The 13,392-nt window shown below is 40.2% G+C and overlaps 1 protein-coding gene across 1 annotated transcript in view; it reads right to left on the bottom strand.

Moving 5' to 3' along the window:
• The window catches only part of LRRIQ1 (leucine rich repeats and IQ motif containing 1), a 230,785-nt gene that overhangs the window by 5,093 nt on the left and 212,300 nt on the right, over positions 1–13,392 (bottom strand). Inside the window, exons 28-29 of the transcript XR_008300373.1 lie at positions 12,752–12,822; positions 12,102–12,205 (exon numbers count right to left, since the gene is read on the bottom strand). The gene's annotated coding sequence lies outside the window, so the exon portion shown is untranslated. The remainder of the gene's footprint in view (positions 1–12,101; positions 12,206–12,751; positions 12,823–13,392) is intronic.

Below are 13,392 nucleotides of genomic sequence, written 5' to 3'. Positions count from 1 at the left end.
TCAGTTCACGTGGCGCCGCGCTCAGCATGGCCTTGAGCGAGCTGTCGGGTTCTGGAGAGTTGACGCTACTCCTGGAATTATATGGCTCTTTCTGTATTGTTACTGCTATCTCCTGAGACTTGCAACCGGCACCTACAGCGAAATGTTAAATCTCAAGTGGGAACGGTCAAAGAAAAAATTTCCGGGATTGCTCTCCAGGAGATAGCCAGACTGCAAGGAGGCGCGGGAATAATTCTGGCATCGACGGCAGAAGGAAAAAAAAAAAAAAAAAAAAAAGGAAACGCAGGCGGGTGCCCTAGGCGTCTGGACCGCGTTTAAGACTGACTAGCAACAATGTGTTTCCTGGGCACTTTCTACCTGCCCCAGTCGGAAAGTTGGGTGTCGAGTTATCCACTCATTTCTGTGTGGGTTGATGATTTTTGATTCTCTCCTAATCCCCTCTGTACCTTACCTGCAGAGATATTCTGAAAGTCTGACTTTCTATAATAAACATGGAGAGGATAAAAGAAACGGTCATTTAATAAGTTTTTAAATTTTTAACAGCAGCAAGAATAACGCCTTGCTGACTTGAGGAAATATACAAACAACTCCTAGCTATAAACTTAGTTATGTCCTAGAGCTCTGTCAGCTTGTTTATAAATATGCGTCTTAAGAGCCCTAAATTTCCTGAAAAACATTCGATGTAGTTTAAATGAAAGACATATGATGCAAGCTCTAGAGTACTCGTATACCAATAAAGATCCAGCTCATAGAGGAAACTACAGGGGAGCCAAGGAGGATAGCTGTTGAGTAAACCGTTCCTATCCCATACCTCAAGCGCATTTCTGATGGTAGTGGTTGGACCGGTGGGTGCAAGGTGTTACCAACCACACTTAATATCCCTGGAGCCTCCTGCAAATGCAAATCTGTTACACGGAATGCTGTGTGTTTTGAGACATGTAACCACTTGTGCCCATAACAGAAGGAACAGCTAATGGCAGACTCCCATAACGAATGCTTAATCTGCAGCTTTTGGCAAGAAATTGGGTCTCTGGTTGCCAAGAGCTGCATTAAATAGATTTTGAGAGTTTGAGAAGGAGTTTACGGTAATGACACAGCTCTAGCCATTGGAGCGTTAATAATACATTTAGAATAATGCTAATTAAAATAATACTCATTAAATGAAGAGAGCTGAAATTAGATTGGAGGGTCTCTCTCCTTCTGTGAGATCTACCTAGGCTTTTTCTGCTTGATGCTTTGAGGATAACTTTCTTGGCAACTGACCTTAGCACTTCCATACATACTTTCTCCCCAAACCGGGCATAACTCTTCTCTCCTCAGCAGGCTTTTAAAACCCCTCCTAATCCTCATTCCTTATCCCAACTCTGAATTCCAACCAGTCAGCTTGGCCAGGACTCCAGGGGTCAGTGTTCTGAGGAGCCATCAGCTGGCAAGTAAGACCCAGTTTATTAAGCCAGGTCCTAATAGGGATTTTATCTCAGCAGGCTCAGTCCAACACCCCCAGGCTACCGTTCCCTTCTTTGCCCCACCTTTCTGTTTTGTCTTGGAGGGTATTGTTTCTCTCTGCACTCTACGCCTGGTTCTAAACTCAGGATTCTGCTCCCATCTTTCATTTCAGTCAAGAAATCTACTAGAAATAAGGAATAAAGCTTCTGTAGCTCCTTTTCTCCTTTGCTTCCTTCAAATATGAACTTTCTCAATGGGCATGGTGGAAAGTGTGGGTAGGAAAGGGACGGAGATGGGGAGCCAGCAATTTCTTTTAAAGCCTCACAAAACTTAGAACATCTTAGGATGCCAGCTCCTTCAGCCCTCTGAGTGCTGGGTAGACATTGACATTTGTTCGGTCACATGTCCTTGATGGGAATGAAGCGCAGTGCCTGCGGAAGGCGTCAATATGTAATGTGTCCAGTCCAGAAAGCCAAAGGATGGGCTTCAGACCCAGTGTAGATTCAAGTGCCACCCTCTTCCAAAACACTGTTTTCTCCTCATTCCCCTGGCACCATCAGATGCTAACAGGGGAAAGGTTATTTTGCGAAAGGACTCTGACGCTCTGATTTGAAGTTACATCTAACATTCCTGCAATCAGTTTGTGGTTGTTGCTGTTGTTGTTAGATGCCCACTCCCCAAACACAGCAATTTGGGGTGGGTTTTTTTTTCTTTATTTAGCTCCCTTTGGAGCCTAGAATTGAAGTAATTGAATAAGTTAAAACTCGTTGAGAGGTCCGCTGAAATGACTATTTGATTCCCTCAGACAGGGACACACACATGTAAATTCAGATAAGTCAAGTTCAGATAAGAGATTGGCTCTCTGTCAGCTTGACTTATTTTATATTAAAAAAAAAAATTCTCACGGTCCAAAAGCTGCTTTTAATGCTCCCCTCCCCCAAGAGAATATATTGTGGGAAATGAAAAAATATTTTGAGTACATACATCAAAGCTGCAGTTGAAACAATGTGTAGATCACTCTAGTTCCTTTCTTTCTCAACGTATTGAAAGAAACGTCACACTTCTATAGCAATAGTGGGACTGTCAAGATAGCGTTGCAAGAACTTTAGTCTTAGCACTTTCTTTTCGTGGCGAGAGTTTGAGGCATATTGCTAAGTACAGCTAGGAACAATGCGTGCTGAATCAGATGAACCGTGCCAAATGTAGAAAAGCAAGGGTCTGGGGAGGGGAGGGAAAGATGGGTGGAGGGAATACTTCATGAAAAAGTACTAAAATAATTGAATGTCATGTATGATGGCAAGAAGCCAGGTGGCTTCGTGTTTGTGTGTGCTCTGCTGCTGTTTTCCCTTCCTAGCTTCATGTTCGGCCTCCCCACAGCTCTGAAGACATAACAGATACAGAAATATATTTTGCAACGCAGCAGCTCAAGAGGTCTCCATCAAAATAAAAATACATACATGCACGAAGAACTATTTAAGCTTTTCTTTTAAATGCATGTCCCAATCTATCATCATCTACTCCAGAAACCATACCTACAGACTAATTTGTAACTTCGCCACGTTTTTGAAGCTTCTGTCTTTCAATTGGAAAGGAAATTACTTGGATTTTAATCAATCCTGTCAGTCTGTCAAGTGTCCTGTTACAAAGCTCTCAACTACAATGGATTCAATTTACCTGTGATTTCAATAGTAATATTAAGTATTTTGGTATTTTAGAAACTCACGTGGTTTTTCAAAGACCTGTGCTTGTTTTTGAGTTTCAACTTGTTTCAGTAATAGTTTTTCACATAGTTGCCCTTTTCTTAAATAGAGAAATGGATTTGACTTCTGTTTTCTTAAAGGGTCCAAATTAAATCTAAAAAATCTAAGACTATTTTCCCCACGTGGAAATATTTTGACTTATCCAACATGTCATGGTTTACATTTACTATGACACTGTTTACATTTGCTAGAGAAATGTATTTTATTACAAACATAAAAACGTCATAATTCAGCCACGATAATGGAGTCACCTTTATTTCTCACTATAGCTGTTACCGTCGCTCCAGGAAGTTGTGAATACAATAAAATAAAAGAGCCTTCCAGTAAGATCTCTTCTAGGACATACGTGCTTTTAAATCGTTTATAATTACACTAAGCTGTATTGAATTTCTGTTCAGATTTTACTGGCAATTAATCATTCGCCTATAACACGCCGCCCACCATTTCATCTGAGGTAGGAGTTGTTTAAAGTTCCATCCAATGTATTTTAGGTCCATTTTTCCTGCTGATTATGTGGATAAGTCTTAAAGACAAGGGCTGCTTCTCTTTGAGATGTTGTGCATACACATCCACGCATTACGTTTTCACGTTTCAGGTAACGACTTAAAGCACGTCTCTGTATAGACAGAGGCAAAATAACACGACGGACGTTTCCCCTTTGCCCTGGAATTGTATACAACGTAAGTGTAAAAGTCCACGGTCATTAAGCAACCCCCACCAGGGGTTACGATTAAGAGACGAAATCGACGCAGGTCCAGACAGAAAGCAGCTGTCTCTCTGTGAGATAGACCCCCACGTACTGTACCTGTCCCCCGCCCACGAGTACCCTTTACCTCGCGGGACCGGAAAAGCGCAGGGCTCGCAGGACCAAGCGGTGCGCTTAGAACGCACCTCTTCGGGAGCTGCTGAAAACCACGCGTAGTCTGGATTAACCTCTCTGCCGCGGTGCTTTACAGATTCGACAGAAGGAAGAAAAACACAAACGTGTTCGTTACACCCAGGATTATTCAGAGAGAGGGGAGAGAGCGCCAACTCTTTTATTCGAAAAACCATTAAAGAACTATAGGGAAAGGTAAAGATTCACGGTCTTCTCCTCCCAACCTGTCCTGTCCGCCCCTGGCAAACGTGGATTCCTGATGTGAATTTTGATAAGTGTGCTTTAATTCGCGAAGTGTCGTACGCAGATTTGGGGAACCAAATGCACTCTGCGGCTCGCAGAAGGAAAGCCGAGCCCGCGGGCCGCCCCTCCTTGGGATGCAGGCGCGACCAGTGGCCGCTCGCGGCGTCCCTGCCCCTCAGACCGCACCCCGGATCCCGTGCCCTACCTAGCCCGGTGGCTGTCGCAGTTCGGCCTCACGCCAAAGCTCTCCTGTCGGGAAGTTGTGCACAGGCTGTGAGCGGAGCAAACTCCCCGGGGGCAAGTCGGGGCGACCCCCTACACCGGTGGGCCGCCACCTGGTGCGCACCTCCGCGTAGGACGACCGTCCGGGCTGCAGGCCCGGGGGAGCCGCAGGGGACTGCCCTGGCCTGCCCCGCGGGGTGAAGTCAGAGTCTCCAAACGGCGCCTGCTTTGACCTCCAGGCTGCGTGCGAAGTCACCTATGGCCGGGACGACGCTGCGGTTAGGAGCGCATGTGTGGGGGAGTCTCTATTCTGAGCAAAGAGAATGAAGTTTCGCTTCTCCTGCAAACTTAAAAGCGCCTCCACGACTACAGAAAGAAGTTAGTGGTTAACCGATTTGCTGCTAATATTTCACCAGTGGTGCTTTCCCTCCTTTAAAGTCTAACTCTTGGAAAAACAACATATTTTAAGCTTTCCATCCAAATATTGATATTGGCAAATAGATCATCCAACCGTCCCCTGCTAAGGACAGTGCTTTTTTTGTTTCACAAGTTGGCGATCAGAATTAATCCATATCGCAAATTGCTGCAGATTTAGGGGATAAAGCAGAAGACTTGTAACTAACCCTTTTGGACAGCGTGTATGCATGTATGTAAAGTAACGCACACATCACTCTTCTTTCTACCTGCCTTCCACAGCGAGTGAGCCCCTCTCCTGGTTGGGGAAAGCCAGGTTTCAGCCTGACTGCAAGAGGTTCATGGTGAATACGTTAAACAGCAGGCAATAGTCTAGTCCCTTTTAAGATCCTGTTTTACAGTAAGCGTTTCTTAACCTTTACTGTAATTTTGATATCCTTTTTGTTAAACAGAGCTGACGCACTACCCCTAGAGCAGGGGATAGCCCAACACATTCAAAGGCTTGTGCTAAAAAGGAATCCCCAGGACATCAGCGGATTACGTCATTTTTCCAGCTCCCACATCACATGTTCCTTTGTTATGAAGTCAGAGCAATTAAACACTTTGCTACCTTCACAGTTTGCGCTCTGAGATAACAAAACCTCATGAATGCACAATTTATCAATAAAGTTCAAGTATAACAAGCAATGAAAATTTACTGCTATTCTTTCAAATACTTAAGGGAGCGTTTCTTTTTCAAGTTACCGAAAAGAAAATAATGGCTGTAAACAATTCATTTACATTAGACTTTTTGTGAGATTTCGACCACTTGTGCAATATATATATTATATATATATTATATATATATTATGTATATAACATACATAATATATATGTAATATATATATGTATGTAGGATGAGCTGTGTTCTTAAGGAAGATTTTAATTTTAAAAGGAACTTGTTTTGGGGGGGAATCTCTTTAATGCAGCTATTTTTAGGGAATTCAAATATTTCAAATAAAGTTCATTTCTGATTAACATTTAAGAAATTATTTCTTTGGCACTGTATTCGATTCACATGTGCCACTTTTGGGTAGAGGGACTTACAGTCATTCTTTTGCTACATTAAGAATTGTTCAACACTTGAATTAAGCAAAATCTCAATAATGGATTATTCTGTTTTAAGAATATCCTTTAATTCTGCATGTTAATACAACTGCATTTCTAATGTTAATACAACTTTGAATACTGTCTCCAAGTTTAAAAAGTAATATGAATCTTGGGAAAATGAATAAGAGAATCTTTATCAGTGTAATTTTATTTTTCATGAAATAAAATAGGTCTATAAGCAATGAATGTCTCACTTAAGCTACATAAGCTTCTGTGGGTGTCTCTAACTGCTGAGTCAGAGTGGAGGCTGATGGAATAGAATGAAGGGCTTCTCTAAGAATCTCATGCAACTTTTTAGTTCCATCAGTGAACACTAGAATCCTTTAAATCATTTTTAAAAATTCCCTCAAGTATTTTCTATTAAACATGGTCCTTTATTCAATATTTTCTCCAAAAGCTCAAATATAGATATTGCACTTACAAAGTTTGATAAAGTAGGTATTCTTAAGAGGAATGAAGATTGAGAATACAAGAAAAATTGGGAGGCAGATATTCTGGAGAAGGTGGAATAATGGAATTAAGTCAACGGAGACGAATACAAAGTTTAAAATTAAGGTTAAGAAAGTAAATGCAGAAGAGGGGAAGCAAGGCTTATAAGGGTCCATACATTAAAGATCTGAGGATATTTTGAGTCTAACAGCATGATTTAGTTGCTAAGGCAGGTAAAAGAAACTTCACTTACATTAGCAGAAAGAAAGCACCCCCTATCAAGAAAGATCAATCCTCACTACATACTTTACTATGCAGAAGTCTAGAGAACTAAGAAGCGCCCTAACATTATTTTTACCAAGAGAAATTGAGCATTTTGAGCTTCTCTAGTGTACAGTGGGTGGAGTCAAAGGGCATTTGGAAAAGATGTCATGCAGAGAATGGTTAGAGCACTTAGTGATCTTTAGTGAAGAGAACATACGCAAAAGAATGATTACATGTTTTCAGTTTAGCCCCAGTGGTGGGCCCAGATGGATTGGCTTCAGTTAGAAAACAGGTTTTTTAATGTAAAAAGCAAGCGTTTTAACAAGAAAGTTCTCTGTGATTCAAGTGAGCTGATTCTCAAAGTTGTATGCTCTTGGGCAAGAGAGGTGACAGAGGTAAATCTGTGCTGTAGGAGCCTCTTCCAAATCAAAGCTTCCGAATGGTGTCCTTCACGCTTAACATAGCATTACATCTGTGAAGATTCCTTCACAACAAATTACTGTGCTATTAATTTCAAAATTAAGATTAATTTTCTCAAAGGGGAAAAATGCTTTTTTTCATATTTTGCCTTAATTATGAGCTGAAATTAAAGACTACACTTCGAAAGCACGTGTTCTCTGTCAAATTACCATAATATCACTCTGGCCTGCCTGTACTGTTGTTATTTAGGTAACTTTTACCTACTGATGGCAAGTTTGGCTAACTGGTTACCCGCAATGTTGGTGATAACGTATATGTGCATATCCATTTTGTTTATAACATCAAAAGTGTAGTAAAATACAGGCTAGATTCAGACTCACTAGGTTTGGGTCCACCTCTACCACCTGCTGGTTGCGTGATGCTAAGAAAGGTATGTAACCATTTATGATTCAGTATCATCTTCTGTAAAGGGGGGCCAGGAATAATACCTACCTCAAAGGATGAGAGTGAATATAAAAAGAGTTATTGTATCTCAAACATTTGGAGACAGTGCTTGGCCATATCGTAAGCACTGTTTTTACTGTTACGATTTTTAAAATTCAGAATGGGAAGGCACTTGGTAAGGATTATGGACATAGTAGAAATAAACAAGTTGTGCTATGGAATCAAAAGTGATATTAAAAAAGAAAACTTTACTATTTAAATGAAGAAAATGATACATCTAATTATTATCATTTAAGAAAGAGAAGGAGAGAGGATCACATATGTGAAACAAAGCTCCTTGAGGACCTTATGTCCTGACGTGTGTACTGGTTTGAGGTAAGTGCATTTGCTGCAAACTACAAGTCGGTCGCGTTGTAAACAAAAGTATCATCTCTAACAAATTTTCCAGGATTTTTGTGACTCCGGAGACTGGGGTCCTGTTCCCAGCTCTATCACTAACCATCAGTCCGTAGAACCGAAAACAAATACAGTTAACTATTAAAATCTCAGCATCTCCTGATAAAATATTTCCATTATGAGCCATGTATTGAAAACAAGACTACACTGGGGGCACCTGGGTGGCTCAGTGGGTTAAGCACCTTGGTCCCAGCTTAGGTCATGATCTCAGGGTTCCATTCTTGAGATGGAGCCCCTCTTGGTGCTGTGCGCTGACAGTGTGGAGCCTGCTTAGGATTCTCTCTCTCTCTCTCTCTCTCTCTCTCTCTCTCTGCTCCTCCCCCACTCATTTTCTCTCTTTCCAAATAATCAATAAACTTCAAAAAAAAAAGAAAAAAATAGTACATTGAAGTTATTTATTATAAATACAATTCTTATCATTTAAATAAATTATATGGTTTTTAGGAGGCTGCTATGGACTGAATGTTTGTGTCCCCTCAAAATTCATATGTTGAAACCTTGATGCCCAATGTGATAGTATTTAGAAGTGGGGCCTTTGGTTGGTGATTAGAGTTATGTTTTTTGATCATGAGAGTGGAGCCCTAATGATGAGATTAATACTCTTATAAAGGGATGAAGAGAGGTGAGGTCTTGTCCTCTGCCATGTGAGAATATGGCAAGAGGATGGCCATCTGTAAACCAGCAAGAGGCCCCTCACCAAGGGCCTGACCACATTGGCAGCCTGATCTCAGAACTGAAGATTTCAGAACTGTGAGAAATAAATGGTATTCTATTACAGCAACCCAAGCCAACTGAGACAGAGGCCTTACAATTCTTTGATCTTCATATATTCCAAGTAAATAATAGAAATTCTAGCTTTTTCTAGGAATTATTAAATTTAGAAGACTCAGCATAGTGTTCCTGAAGCCTTTATGGAACGAACCCATTCCCTGGCATAGAGCAGGTTATTTAGGATATCACTCTCTGTATCAATATCCTTGTCAGGAAAGCATTTACAGAGTTCAGCCCATGTCTATACTGGGAAGTGGCTCCAATTAGATTTAAGAACATCAGCATATGTAAAACCAACTCTCAACAGACTTCCACAGGCTAACACCTTTGTAGGTCATTCAAGTGTTCTCCCCCTTAACTTAATAAAAAAAAAATAGTGCATCCATTAATCAGGGACTTTTGAGGGGGTAACTTTACTGTGATCATTTCATATTTGAATCAGATTAAAATCTCCCCCTGATCATGTCTATTTTTATTTTCAGATTATCTCTGTAATTATTAGTAATAATAACATTGTCTTACTATTTTTGAAAACCATCACATAGCAGTTTTCCATCTAAAATCTATAGGCAGGACAGATCTCAGGGTACTTTATCCAATTTTACTTCCCAATCACATTTCCTACTAATTCCCTGTCTCTTTCACCAGGCTCTCAGTTCTGTCCAATAATCCAGTCTCTGGACTGTCCTATCTTCCGCTCCCTAGACATGTCACTGTTGGCTATCTCCAGGTATTTATTCAGGCTGTATCCTTTGCCTAAAATGCTTTCCTTGATATCAATTCATCCTTTAAGGGCAGTTAAATAGAATATGAAAACACCTTTTTCTTGTCCATTCTCACTTGAAACTAATACTCCCCATGCCCCAAGCATTTCTTTTTATATTTAAAGTTAGTTTATATTTATGAAGATAAGAAAACAAGTTTCTTTATTTAAAAGTTTATTTATTTATTTGGAGAGAGAGCGGGAGAGGGGCAGAGAGAGGGGGAGAGAGAGAATCCCAAGCAGGGCCTGCACTGCCAGCACTGAGCCCGATTCAAGGCTTGAACCCAGGAATCCTGAGATCATGACCTGAGCCAAAATCAAGAGTCGGATGCTTAACTGACTGAGCCACCCACGTGCCCCCAAAACACAAGTTTCTGATTAATAAAAAAAAAAAAATCAAGGGATGGGTATGCTTTTCTTTGTCTCCCCAGAGAGACAATGAGCTAGTTATCTCCCTTTGAAGGGGAGGGGATGACAAGTGGAAAAGTGCACCAGTCTAGCCAATTACCTGGCATCCCCTTTGGGACCTGGTTTGAAGTGGAAACATTTTGTGGGTCTATTTTGGAGCACAGAACACTGCCTACAGAATTGTGGTGGTGGCGTTTTAACCTATTTTCTAGAAGTGCATGTTTTACTTATCCATGTGAAAAAATAAATGACCATGCTATTAGAAATGTAGGTCTTTTACATTTCCTAAGTATTCTACATCCTTTCAGTGGAGAGTGCTCAACATATATGTATTTGAAGCATTGAATTCTGTTGCCATTTCAAGGCAAATTTAGAGAAGCAAGTTTTAAAGATCTTTTAAAAATGTTTTCCTTCTTTTTCATCACCAGTACTCCATTGTGTATGTATGCATGTATATATATATACATATATGTATGTGTGTGTGTGTATATATATACATATATATATGTATATATATATACATATATATGTATATATATACATACATATGTATATATATGCACCACATCTTTATCCATTCATCAGTCAGTGGACATTTGGGTTCTTTCCATAATTTGGCTGTTGTTGATAGCGCAGCTAGACACATTGGGGTACATGTGCCCCTCCAGTCAGCATTTTTGTATCCTTTGGACAAATACCCAGTAGTGCAATTGCTGGGGGTATTATGCCAAGTGAAATAAGTCAGTCAGAGAAAGAAAGATATATGATTTCACTCATCTGTGGAATTTGAGAAACACAACAGATGAACACAGAGAAAGGGAAGGAAAAATAAGATAAAAACACAGAGGGAAGCAAACCATAAGAGACTCTTAAATACAGAGAATAAACTGAGGGTTGCTGGAGGGGAGGTGCGAGGGGGATGGGTTAAATGGATGATGGATATTAAGGAGGGCACTTGTGATGAGCACTGGGTGTCATATGTAAGAGATAAATCACTGGGTTCTACTCCTGAAACCATGACAACACTGCATGTTAACTAACTTGAATTCAAATTAAAAAAAAAATAAAAAGGAAAAAAATAAATTAAAAAATAGAAAAAAAGGAAAAAAGAAAAAGAAAAATATTTTCCATCATTTCATAGAAATACTTGCTAAATAAGGTATGCGGAATTGGTCCAGTTGTTGGTTTAATTTTCGACGATGGATCTGGAAAGATTTTCTTTGCCAAGTCTATCATTTAATGAGTCCTCATGATACCCAAGGTTCTGAGCCAGGGGCTTCTCATATACTTTGTCACTTGACCTCACAGCACCCTAGGAGTTATGATCCTAATTTAATGGTAAGCAAGCAGGCTCATAGTTTGCTACTTGTTTGAAATGACATAACAGAGTAAGGATCAGAACACAAGGCAGATTACAAAAAATGTGATCTCTTCACTTTCTTCCACAGGCCTCATTCTGAAACATGTACTGAGCAGAACAAAACTGCTGTGCTGATTTCTTATTTTGTTCTATGTATTATATTGAGTTATTCTAAGTATCAGATTCATTCCGAAGTTAACAGAAGGTCCGTGGCTAGACAAAATTTGAATGATTCAAGAAGAGATAAGAAACAGATTTACCTTTACTTCTATGTTTGATATATATCAGTGAGAAATCATCTTATTTTTCTCGAACATTGTAATTTTAGGGTCTAGTATGGCTGAAGTTTTTTTTTTATTCCTGGAAGATAATGTCTTCATAATTCCATTTGATAAAAGAAATGTATTGGAGATATTGGGCTAAGTAAAATATATTAATTTTTATCAGTTACATTTTTTTTACATTTGTAATGTGGTTATCAGAAAATTTAAAATTATATAAGTAGTTCATATTATATTTGTACTGTAGAATGCTGATCTAAAACAATTCTATAACAATTCTCTATGTATCACAAAAATAAGTTTGACTTTTCTATTATAGTTTTCACAAGAGAAAATTATTTTTAGGAGATTCTAACGACCTATTTATTTAAAAAACAGCTTTACATTTACTCACCTGGTTACCTCTGGTAGATGCATTCAGTCCTCCATAAAGAAATCATAGACTTGAAGTAGTTTCTCATCTTGTCCTCTGCATTGAAAAAGTGGTTATACCAATACCTAAAATGTAAGGATGTTGTGAAGATTACTCTCAGTCATGGTAAAAATAAATCTTGAAATAAAAAGGAAAACTTGGGGCGCCTGGGTGGCTCAGTCGGTTGAGTGTCCAACTTCTGCTCAGGTCATGATCTCAGTTTGGGAGCTTGTGCCCCACGTGGGGCTCTGTGCTGACAGCTGGGAGCCTGGAGCCTGCTTTGGATTCTGTGTCTCCCCTTCTCTCTGCCCCTCCCATGCTTATGCTCTGTCTCTCTCTGTTTCTCAATAATAAATTAACGTTAAAAGATTTTTAAATACAAATAAAAACAAAAAGGAAAACTTTAGCGGCGCCTGGCTGGCTCAGTTGGTTAAGCGTCCAACATCTGCTCAGGTCATAATCTCAAGGTCTGTGAGTTTGAGCCCCTCATGGGGCTCTGTGCTGACAGCTCAGAGCCTGGAGCCTGCTTCAGATTCTGTGTCTCCCTCTCTCTCTGCACCTCCCCCACTCAAGCTCTGTCTCTCAAAATTAATAATAAAAAAAAAGAAAGAAAAAAAAAAGGAAAACTTTACCTGTAGTGATATTAATTAGCTCACTTTTCTCGAAATCTTCCTATAAAGGATCTTCTGTAGCTCCTTGGCTACTGTTTGAAAACTAAGATGACAAACAAGTACTAGAGAAGCCTTTACTCTAAACTCCTAATGCTAAAGCAGACCTTCCTAGTAGTGGCCCTCTTTCATGCTGCTCCACGCGTTCTTCTTCACAGAGCTCTAGAGTCTTCATGATCCCTTCTGCAGGTGGCCATTCCAGATCTACTAGAGGGGGCTCTTGCTCTAAAGTGCTGGCAGGGATATGCCATAAATGAAAAGTCATATGGAAGGTTTCATATCAATTTCTGACTTAGGTAGAATTCTGGCTCCTAGGAACAGCAGAAGAACTGCATACTATTTGGAGGGGAAGGAAAGATGGCGGTCAGGTAGTACCACCTAAAGCATATGTTGATTGGGGCACCCAGGTGGTTTAGTTGATTAAGCGTCTGACTTCCGCTCAGGTCATGATCTCGTGGTTCACAGGTTCATGGGTTTAGGTACCACATTGGGCTCTGCACTGACAGCTCAGAACCTGGAGCCTGCTTCAGATTCTGTGTCTCCCTGTCTCTCTCTGCCCTTCCCCCGCTTGTGCTCTCCCACCCCAAAACACAAACAACACCCCC

Source organism: Acinonyx jubatus, chromosome B4 (genome assembly GCF_027475565.1).
Source record: "Acinonyx jubatus isolate Ajub_Pintada_27869175 chromosome B4, VMU_Ajub_asm_v1.0, whole genome shotgun sequence".
NCBI lineage: Eukaryota > Metazoa > Chordata > Mammalia > Carnivora > Felidae > Acinonyx > Acinonyx jubatus.
Note: the sequence above shows the minus strand (reverse complement) of the source record. Positions and strands in the feature narration are given on the sequence as shown.